Source organism: Oryzias melastigma, linkage group LG15 (genome assembly GCF_002922805.2).
Source record: "Oryzias melastigma strain HK-1 linkage group LG15, ASM292280v2, whole genome shotgun sequence".
Lineage (NCBI taxonomy): Eukaryota > Metazoa > Chordata > Actinopteri > Beloniformes > Adrianichthyidae > Oryzias > Oryzias melastigma.
This window is the reverse complement of record NC_050526.1, coordinates 7,090,361-7,102,357: the sequence shown is the minus strand read 5'-3', so window position 1 is coordinate 7,102,357 and position 11,997 is coordinate 7,090,361.

Here is an 11,997-nt window from a genome sequence, read left to right as displayed (position 1 = left end):
CTGGGTAGCCAACCGAAGGATGATGAGAAATGAGGGAAGGCTTACTCCATGCTAGCAGTCCTGCACATAACTTAGCGGTGAATTTTACAGTATAATCGTGACTAAAATGGCACTGGAATGATTTTAGAACATATCAAATGAGGATTTGAGTGTTATTTTAAGAGTAAATATAATTCTGTTTGGTCCTGTAATGGACCAGCAACTTCTCCAGGTGTCCAGGAATCCCCTTGACCCTGCAGGACAAAGAGGGCATTGGCAAAGAACGAACATTAAAATTACTGTAAAGAAGCTTAACTTTCTGAAATTTGTTTAATAAAGTACACAAATGTCTCCACCCAAATTTTATTATTATTATTATTTTCCTTTTTAGATAATCATGTTTACATGGTCTCAAAAAGAAGGGTTTGGGGTTTATTTACAGCCTGGCTCCTCCTGGTTTGTCACACCCATCTGTAATCCAGTCGCCTCCACAGAACACAAATTCTCCGCAGAGACATTTAGGCACAGCCGTGTCAAGTCATGTTACTCCCTCTATCAAACTCGTATAGTAAAAATGTTTCCTCAGCGTTCAGGAACCGTTTGCTCTTCAAAAATCCCCTTTGTGGATGAAATCTGAGAATCATTACTATCACTATCCATTTAGCCTAAACAAGAAATGCAACTTTCTTGTCCTTCTGATTTATATCTTGCCTCCTTTTTGGGCCTCAACCTGCTTTCACTTGTCAAAAGTGTTGAGAAAAAAGTATTAAAGGGACAAACTGCCACTCTTTTTAAACAAAGGATCAGTTTTCTTAATTTTGCAATTTCAGATTCAATTTTAACTGCAGAGTTTGCTTTGAAAATGAGCTCTTGCCTCAAGGACAGATGCCTCATTAATTTGTTACTTTAATTATTTTTTAAACAAGGACACTAGACTTTGCACAATAACACTTGAGGTGTTTAGTTTGAGCAGTTTATAGCTGGTATAATATGTGTTTTTTGCAAATCACCCTATTTCTAAAAGGTGTATTTGCAACCTAGGATGTCAGAGGTACACTGGCTTAAACCATATCTGACAAGAATATGTGTTGAAAAAAACACAAAGCTGTTGAGGTTATTCAAGGCAACACTTTAAAAATCCAATTTTAATGAAAAGCAGTCTATTTGAACCAGTTTAACTTTTGATCAAATTGGATTAAATGGAAAATGCAGAAGTGACTCAACCCCTGAGAACATTTAACAGGAGCTTAGAGTTATCACCGTCGTTCTTAATAGAGTCTGACATGCCACCTGATCGTAAGGCTGTCAAAAATTTGACTGGCTGTTTAGTAATCCAAGATGAAGCATAGTTCACTGTGAAGTGATAACACTCGATAGGTTTTGTCCTGCAGTCATAACAAAGCTGCGTGCCATAGATAGAAGTTCACAAAATGTCTTGAAATGATCAATAACAAATTATGACAACATCATATATATTTTTAGACAATTTGGGGGGATTTTTTTGGAATATTCTACATTTAAAAGTACAAAAGAAGTCCTTTTGAATAGGTATATACAAAGAACATTTTTTGTAAACAACCTTTTATATCGATGTATCTTAGTATAGAATTCTCCAATCTTGTCTAATTTGTCATATGTGGACTAAAAAATCCCAGGACCGGGGTTGAGACACGAGGGTCTGAGCAGTTTCATAGACTGTTTATTGCAAGAAGTGATTGTGGTAGATAGCAGATGTTTGGGAAGGGGAATTTGGCAGACGTGAACAGGGCTGGAATCCAGGAAGCTGAACAAGTTGGAAGGGATGCAGGAGACAGGCTGGGGGATTCTGGAAGCAGAAGGAGATTAAGGTTAACAGAAAGCAAAAGTGATCCACCGATTGAGCAATCACTGGAAGGACGCTGAAAAGTGAGAAAATGTCCTCAATGAGCCAGAGAGATGTGGTTGAAAGGGAATCTTTTAACAGAATAAGGAACAGCTGTTGGCCAGATCTCAGTTGGATATTTCCAAATGTTGAAAGTTCATGGATCTTTATTAAGTTTTTGAATTTCTGGTGGGGGGTTGACTTGGTGGTTGATTATGGTCTAAAAGGGGAGTAGGGCAGGGCAGGCTTTTTTCAAATCCTAATGGAGTTCTCAAATGTTAAAATGTTGGATCCTGCCAATTCAAACTCATGAAATATTGAAAAAGAAACTGTTGACTGGGTTTAAAAAAAAAGCTGATAAGATGTCTTGATTAATTTGTTAAAATGTTGTTTGAAAACAACAATCCAAACTGGTTTATGGGTTCGTTTTAACCCAGAGAGATGTTCCAAGATGCTTGACACATAAATTGGAAGAAACCACTCAAGATCAATTGTACTACAGAGTTCAATGTAAAGGTCTCACGATGGAGTATTAGGGCCATTTTACAAACATTTTCTTTTTAATTATGACTCTAAAACTCGTAAATTTACAAGAAAAAAGTTGTAGCTGTTACATTACAACTACATTTTTTCCTTTTTTTTCTTGTAAATATATGAGATTTAATCTCGTTAGTTATAAATTTACAAGAAAAAAACTCGTAATATTACTTTTTTTTGGGTGGTCCTAATACTCCATCGTAGGGTCTAAACTTATTGGTAAAAAAAAAAAAATCTCTGGTGAAGCTTAGATGAACTCCTATGTGAATCAAACTCTGATCTTAATAAAAAGAAAGTTCTCAGTTCAGTTGCAAGTGAATCCTGGTATGATTCGTTACAGTGTGCTGGCTGATAAAGTATTCTGTGAACATAAAGTAAAGAAGTCTGTTTTTCTTACTGATTAACTTCAGAGAAAAATGCTCAAAATGCGCTTGGAGGCACGGAACTAGAAAAAAAAAGTGTAAATGGTTATCTTGACTTTATGCTTCGAGGAACAACCTTGTTTCCTCCCTCATGATTTTCTTCTTGGTCAGACTTTGTTTCAGTCGAAATCACAAGTAAAAGAGAAGCTGTTGTGAGTGAATAACTTTAATTGGCAGATTATCAATAGCAAAAGGCAATTAAAAAAAGCTAAACAGATACAACTCGGAGGATGGATCTGCTGGACAATCCAGATCAGAATGTGATTTTTGAATTATATAGGTCAAGAACCCTGTTGTATGTAGCTTAATAAGAAACTTACTTCTGTTTATTATTATAAATTAAGCAATGCAGTGGAAATTTGATTTGTAGGTGTTGTCTATTTGGCAACATTCAAGCTTTTTGAATGAGTCTATCAGTGATATTTGCAGTGATTAATCCTCAGAATTGCATTTTAAGTTCTTTCTAAGTCCACAGACATTAAATGTTTCAAAAGGAATTTATTATTAACACAGAATAGGATTTTTTAGTACGGTGATCTGAGCAGAAATCAGATATACACTGTTCGAGTAAACTGTCTTCACAATCCTTCACAAAAATGACTCTTTGGGGACTCTTTTTGATATATTCCTTCCACTATTTTCTTGCAACTCAATTTATTTTATTTTCTGCATTTATATACTACTGCTCATTTTTCTCATTGTGTGTTTCTGTTTGTTATGTTATTCACAGATGAAGTGGAACTAAAATTCCTCGATGCTAAAATGAGTCATGTTGTGCATCATTTGTTATAATAAGGGCTTGTGGAAGGCGGCAGATATTCAGGCTGAGGGACTTCGCTCAAGCACATTCAGGAACTAGAGCAGGCAACGACAAGCTGGGGATTCTGTAAACAAAGGAAGAAAAACTGGTTCACAAAATGAGCGGTTGGAGACAGTTGGAGAGAGATTAACAGTGTGACAGAATTTATAGTCTGGCAGGCAGTTATGATAGATCTATGCTTGTATAATAGTTTGTGATGAGGAACAGCTGGTTGCCAGGCCCTCTGCAAACCTGCTTCAATTTTGCTAATCAAACACAGTCAGGAAGACTGAATAGTATTTTAAATGGATGCCATGGCATGGTTGTGCCATTCATCATTTTGGAGTCTTGATTTACACACGTCATGTCTTTTTTTACCGTCGCATGGGAGTTTTACCGCTCTAAAGTGGGCATCATTGGGCTGTATGAGCCAAATTCCAGCATTTATTTGCCTGGTTTTCACTTTCATATTTACTACAATAATGTGAGTTAAGATTGTATATTTTTGGAGTTGGTGTGAGATCCTTTGTGTGTGTTTAGTTGTGTTCTGTTGTCATGGCTGCTTTGTGTCTCTTTATAGTCACAGATGATAGAAATGACTATTAAGTTAAGGAGGTCAAACGATAGCACGCTGCCTCAAAATAGTCGAAGATTGGCCAAATAGAAAAGCCAAAAGTTTTGTAATCCATTTTCAATTTCTTATTATGCTGTTCTTTGGGTAATAGCATGAGCGCTCTGACTTTAAATTGAAAATACACAGTAAGCCCCGTCAGAGCGGAATGACACCTCCATCAACAGTAGATTATTTGTAGATTGGCGCCTGGCAGGCAGCAGCTGCCTTGTGGGGTTTTCTGGTGTAAGGCCTTTGTGAACATCTTGACAGCCTTATTTGAAGCAATCACACACATACACACAAACACACTCTCTGTCTTTCTTTCTTTTTGGATGATCCGCGTTGAACAAAAACACCATTCAACTCCAAGTTTGGATCCGGGCCCAGGAGCCATATGCAAAACATTACAAAGCAGCACAAGAACATCATATGATCCTCAACTAGGGGTGTCAGCAAAAAAAAGGAACTCCACCCAGAAGGCATGCATCTGAGGAGAAATCACGTAGTTTCCAATAACTGTAAAGTGACATGAATAATGCAAAAGGAGGGTCGAACATGGGGATTTTAGGACTGGTGGGTAAAGATTTACTTAAAAATGTATCTTAACCACTTTGTCAATAGAGAGGTTAACATCCAAAGAGAGGAAATACAAGTTGAAGATATAACTAAAATAAAACATTTGGCTGTATTACGATTATAGAATAGAATCAGCTTCTATTAAGGATGACTAAATACTGAAACAGAAAGATTGACAGTAAAAGTACTCCAAAAAAGATAAACTCACACAACTCTTACATTGCGTTCACACCAAACCCAAGTCACACGGCAGATGGGGTCGGTTTAAAATTAAGTCAATGTACAGATGCGATCAGAATGTGTCATTTGAGTTTCAGGCGTGGCGGTCTGTTCAAACATCTGAACTTTGGTGAAGAATTTGTGTGGCGCCAACCAATCAGGAACTCGGCTTTGGACCATTACTTGATGATGCAAGTGGGTGGAGTCAAAAACCAACATGGAGGACAACTGGTTTGTTCTCTTCTGCATTTTTAAGATTTTTTTTTTATTGTGTTGAGACAATCATAATAAAAAGTTCCTCCAATATTAATGTTGTTTTTATTGCTTCAGTCTTCTGACAAGGGAAAAATAGATTCAGTGATATATCGCGATATTTGATACAATATTCAGTTAATTATTTAGCACAGTACGCTGATCTTTCAACATCATCCATGTCTTCCATGCAGTCAATGAAATGTTTTGTTTTTCTATTGCTACTGCTAAAATCTCGAGACACCTGAAGACAAAAACAAATTGTATAAAAAAATACAATCAAGTGTTTTTTTAATTCCTTCTCGGAAATCCATCTTTGCTACCCGATAAATGTGTCAAATTTTGACTGATGGGTTAAATATCACACAACAGTTGGACAGGTTACCACAAGATCACAGTTGAAGTTTCAAAATAAAATGTTCGTTGGCCTCATTTTCCATCCTTTTACTTTCGTTTTCCCAATGGTATTGCATGAACATGTTTGAAAAAAGCAGCAGAACAGAAAGAGAAGCTTCTCGCGAGGTAAACAAGACCTCCAACAATCTTGACTTGAGGAAAGATCAGATTGAGTCAGGTTTTTGATGGGGGCAACAGATAAGAAGCAAAACAACCTGATTCAAGAGCACACACGCAAACACAACCACACAAAACTGTGTCGGGGATTTTCTAGGACACAGTTTGATCACTAAATGTGAAAACCAGGGTTTACCTATGATAGAAAACCTCCAGCTTCTAGTTTAATAGTTTCAGAAAATGTTTCGACTTCCTTCACAGCTGGAACTATTAAAAAAAAAAGCATATTACAGACATTTACCAATTTTTTATTATGACTTTTTACGTTTTATTTGTAGTTTTTTTGGTAAAAGTTTAAATTACACCCTCTGCTGGGCCCCATAAACACCCATCTGAGCACAGGTGTCAGCTCACCCTATGGCACAAATAGTATGCGTGTTAGAATGAAATTCTTTGCATATGTTGATTTGTATGCACAAGTATGTGTGTGAGTTGTAGTTGTTATTGTAGTTATGTAACTTTTTAAGATGTATTTGCTTGTTGCTTTCTATCATATGACACCATTTTTGTTATATTTTGAAGTCCTAGTGCTGAACCTAATGTAAAGACAAGCTAAGAAACCAGAGATCTGGGAGCTACCCAATAGCTGGAAAAGGAATCAATTCTTTGGATAAAGGACAAATGTGAATTCAGTGAGCATGAAGGTAACGTCAGAGCAGGAAACATCCAGAGGTGAAACTTTACGACTGAGCAGGAGGACAAAATCAAAATCCAGTTCAAGTAAGAACAGATGAAATCACAAAAGAGGCAAACAATCTAGTTAGAAAACCAAAAAGAAGAAACTGGTCATGGTTTATAACAGGTAAACCGACAGTTAACCAGAGTCAACTTAAACTGAGAATACACTAAGAAGATTGAAGATGAAGGACTTCTCCCAGGTCTGGCTAATGACAGTGATTACCATTGTCAGAACCAGCTGACCAGTGATGTGGAGTCAAACTGGTTTGTATTTCAAGATTGAACAGAATTCTACTGACCACCTGTAGGGGGCAGCGTTACACACATCAGTGTACAGCCTGCCGGAATTTATTAGAAGAAGAGAATTTAGCACTAGTGAATTTTAACATTTATCTGAGACCACTTGCATTAGCCAATACGTTATTAACATGTAAACATGCTAAAATGTTTACAGAAAAAGGTAAATGCTACATTAACTGTTAAAGATTAAATAAAGAGAAAACACAAAAATATGAAACCTGCTCAGTAGATTTAGTGTTTTACAAGCATTTTTTGCAAAACTTACTTCCATGAGGTTTTAAACTAGTGACTTAAATGCAGCATTATTAAAAATACTTAATGGAGAGTTACAAACGGTTGGTTTTTAGCGACTTGTTTGTTGTGTATGCGCAGGGGATGGTGTTGTATTCTATACGAGCAGAACTGAGAGGCATGAAAATATGATTTTAAAAAAGTAAATTTATGTGAAGCACTGTACTAGTGTCCTTCAAGGCACTTTAGAGGTTTGACCTTGCAAAAGGTATTTACTCAGGGAAAATACCCTTGTTAAAACTCAGTTAATTAACAGAATTCCAGAAATAATGTTTCTTGCAAGTCTGGGCAGGCATTTGTTGACTTTTCAGCTTCAAATGAATAATTTATTAACTGGGTATAGTTAGTAATTTACCAGGATGAATTACCAAAACCTGCAGCTCATCATCAATCATGAATTAGAGTGAAACATCTGTTGTTGAAAATGCAGCTAAGGCCTGAGATTAAAAGGAAGAACTTTAAAACAAACATAATTACAAAATTAACAGAGTTTTCTTCAATTTTAAGGGTTTGATAATACTGCATAATTTATTATTCCTTGATTAATGGTGAGAAAATGTATTCCTGAAATGTAGATGTTTTTCTGGCAACCACTTTAAAAGGTTTTAAATCACATGCAGTGTGATTATTATGTGTCATATAATCTCAGCCCACACTCAAAGTGAATAAGTTAATTGAGTATGCTTCTTAAACGGGACGGATGCATGAACTCTCAGCCACACCAACTGTTTGAAGGCTGTTCATTTCTGGCCTCTGCAGATTCAGCAACAATCTTAAAGCAAAAATTAGAGTTCAAAGGCAAACGCATAAATGCAAGATGGGCGGAAACAGTTCAAGTGAGGCAAAACACATCTGCTTAAGCAGGAGCATTAAAGTATCAGAACTTAATCAAAAAGTGTTTTGCAAGCATATATTTTAAGCTTTGGCTTTAAGTATTAAAATATTTTTTTCAAGAAATACTTTTTTAAATGTGAATTCTCCTCCTTTCTATTGCAGGTAGTCATTTACCTCCAACACATTTGGGTCAACTAACAGAGAACCTCAAGCAGCATCATAGCCATTCCTAGAACTTCCAGACAAAGATAACGCATGTTGTTCCTGGAATCTTCTGGAGCCACTCTTCCAATTCAGGGGTTACAGCCCTGAAAGCTCTATTTTCTCAACGTTCTTTCTTCCTAATGGCACAATTACTTAGAGTTGTTACACCAATTACTATGACCTTCCTCTGCTGTTTATCCACTCATACAGTGTCTGGGTGGTTAACCATCATTGTCCTGTCAGTTTGGGTCTAAAAGTCCCACGGGATTTTGGCACAATCATTTTGAATTGCCTCTGTTGATGCTTCCGAGCTTCATCCTGGGACTTCCAGTCTGTATTTGGCACAGATTTTTCTGTATGCCTTAACTGTTTACATGTTACATCCAGCTGGTATGGCCACTTTTGCCTAAGGAGTATTTTTGTATCCCTTTGCCTAGTGTGGTAGATCCAAGATAATTGATAAAATACTTACACTCTTTGCTTCTGCATGCATGAATAATGCATTAATTCTGTTATTTAAAATAATTTCTAGAATGGTTCTGGTACCATGTATCAGGTATCTGGTATGACCTTCAAAGTCTTCTCGTCATGGCAACTTTCCTGGCGGCTTCTTCTGGGTTTCCATTTTCCACTACTTATAATTGTTCCTCATATCTAGTACCTCCCTCTTTTCATAACTAAATAAAAATACACACATATATTTATACATACACTAATCCACCATTGATATCGAGGTTGAAAAGCTTGGCGCTCTCACAGATCTCAATCATTAGGATCCACTTCACAGCCAGTTTACATAGTTGGACAATTTAGGGGCCACAAAGTGCAACACTGTGATCTTTCCGCTGTTGCATCAGTCTTTGCATGACAGAGTGAGGAGGGAGCGGCGTGACGGAGTTACTAATGAGGTGCAACCGCGTCATGTTTGAAACATGTCTGAGTGTCTAGTTCACAAACTTAAACATGTTTCAATGTGCAGAAAAGAAATGTGCCATAACGGCTAACGAGATGTGTCCGTACACGTTTGTTCTTGGTTTCTGTGATGCACATAAAATGAATCCCCTTCAAAAATGTACCTTTGCTAGAGTTAGAATAATTGATAGTATAGTAGTTACTGTTATTTGTACTGTATGGCCATCCTTGATCTGCCCATAGAGTAAAACATCCTGCCACTGTCAGATGTTTCTGTTTAAATACCAGACACACATGTAAACACACAGAGACCCACATACACAAAGCTACACATCCTCAGCAGCTGATTGCTTTAGTGATGTATTAAGAAACCAAACTCATATATTGCATGTCTTGTTGATTTGAAATCCTGTGGCTCTTCAGTTTGTGTAAACAGAATTTTCCGTTGTCGTGACTGTAATGGATTATCATTTGAAGCTTCATGACTGTGTGGGGGTCGTCTGGTCCAGATTTCCACTCTTGTTCTGTCTGTTGTCTCTATGCTTTCCAAACATATGCTTCATCAGATCCCAGCCTATACTTGGCTGAGCAGTCTGCTGTCATTTCATTGGTTTTATTCAACAGCAGGCAATGTGCAAGAGGCCTCACAGAATGATACTTTGCAATATGGATGTGACGCAGTAGAATGGGGGTCTGCAACCTTCAACCCATTAAGACAGTTGAAGGTTGCTTCACTTCGTTGCAACTCAACTTCAAATTTTATTTTGTAAATATTCAAAAGCCATTCTTTTGTTATTCTGTAACCTTATTTATATGACGTGTGCTGCTGACCTCTTGGCCAGGTCACCCTTGGAAAAAAAAGATACTGATCTTAATGGGCGTCACTTGATTAAATAAAGATTAAATAAAAAGAAAAGAGCCATAACCCAATAGGAGCCACAAAGTCTTATTTCACCCTTTTGAAAAAATAAAACAGTGTTTTTTTTAATGTAGTCATAATTTTGTGATAAATGTAAATACTGTTGACTATTGCACCTAAAATATTTGTCTGGTGGATGCTGCTAATGTAATCCCACCCTCTACCATACACCACAGCCCTCAGAAATGAGACATTATTGTTCTCAGTAGGAAAGTAATTAATGTAACTCTGCTGTAAAGTCTCTTTTTGAGCAGTTTTGCCTTTGCAAAGACTAAGAAAAACATTTATTGGTGGACTCCACATATTAGTTTATTCACCTTTTACTCTCCCAAATAAAGATTTCTCACCTGTTGCCTTTTTTTTTGCAATTACAAGTACATGAAACAATTATGCACCTCAATAATTACATCAATTAGCAACATCTAATGATTTTTAGGGCAGACAATATTAGTTTAACAATTTTATGTGAATACTTATTAGTGTAACAAAGTAGAGATGGAGGTTCATCAGGGATGAAGCTTCCAGACTTCAAATCAGCCTACGTGAAAGACCATGGAGATCCTCACTCAACTTAGAAATGATCTGTGGTCTAGTGACCACTTTCAATAAAAAAAATTATTAAACGCAAGTTTTTCTTGCATTCACAAGCAGCTGTACACAATTTTCTACAACGGTTTTCAGGCTCTGCTTATGCAGCCATTAACATTGACTGTAAATTGGAACTGGACTGAGTGACTCCTCCCCGCTCATGTTTCAAATAGGAAGTACCTGCTGGCTGCAAGAAGCCAAAATCCCACAGACTTCTACAGAAAAAAACAGTTATTACTCAGTCATTTTTTTTGTCAGGATAGCCATTCTTGCTCTGCTACCTTTTTCTTGCTAATCCTATTTTTTCTTTCATAATATTTTTTCTTTAGTTATAAACTGACCAATCAGATCAAACGTTTCATTGACAGATTGTACTGAGCCACTTTCAGTAGAAGGGGTGTGGACTTCGAAAAGCTCACTCATGATAGGCGTCAATAGTTGGCCTAGAAGCGTTGACTCACACCAATCACTGTCGATTGGATCCAAATGGCGACGCCTATATCGTGAAAAAATTGGCTTCATTCTGCTGTAAGATATTTCCTTTGAGTGACATCACACCTCAGCTCTGTCCATCACTATTGGCAGTAAATGGCTAATAAATAAAAAAAAAATAAGAGGAAGCCCCTCCCTGTGTTTCCAGTGTGAACACCATGGGCTATACGCGTTTAGAGTGTTCTTGACCAGAGCTCACATGCTTTAGATGGAGCCTTGGTGGCCAAAGAGAAAAAGAAAGAAGTATATATGTGAGCAATTTTTTGTTAACAACATTCAAAAGTGCTGAAAAAAGAAGAACTAAATACTACTGTGACTTTAAACCAGATTTTTTATCTAACTTAGGACAGCCGTTTTAGTCTTAATTAATTGTAAATAAATAGTTGTTACCTAATGTCTTTTTTTGTCACATCTATGGCTCTAATTTGTGGAGTAATGCAGTTGCATCCATTTGTTTTTATCACAATTACATCAGCCTGACAAACAATCCAGTTAGCAGTAAAACCCACAAAGCTTTTATTTCTTTGCAGAGATCTAAAATAGTTCCAAAGAGATAGTTTAAACCCCATTAAAAAAAAAGACAGAGAGACACTATATTTGAGTTGCTGCTTTTTATCATAAGTTGTTTGTGAACACTCAAGTTGTCGTTAAAAATGGAAGGAGCTGAACCCGCATTGTTTTTTAACAAATCCCACAGATTTATTTCAAAACCCAACTTGACAATGTTCTGTAAATATTACAATCTCAGACTTTGAGTTAAGACAAGTTTTTTCTTTTTTGAATGAAATCTTGATAGTGTAGAAGTGCATAAGTGCCAATTAATCAGATTCCGTGACTAATAGCATGATTTTTTCTTTTGACAGAGCACTGCTGAGATTGAAAATGTCATATTTGCCCACCACTCCAGATCCTGTTCATCCCATGATGTTTGTTTAAACTGTCATTACA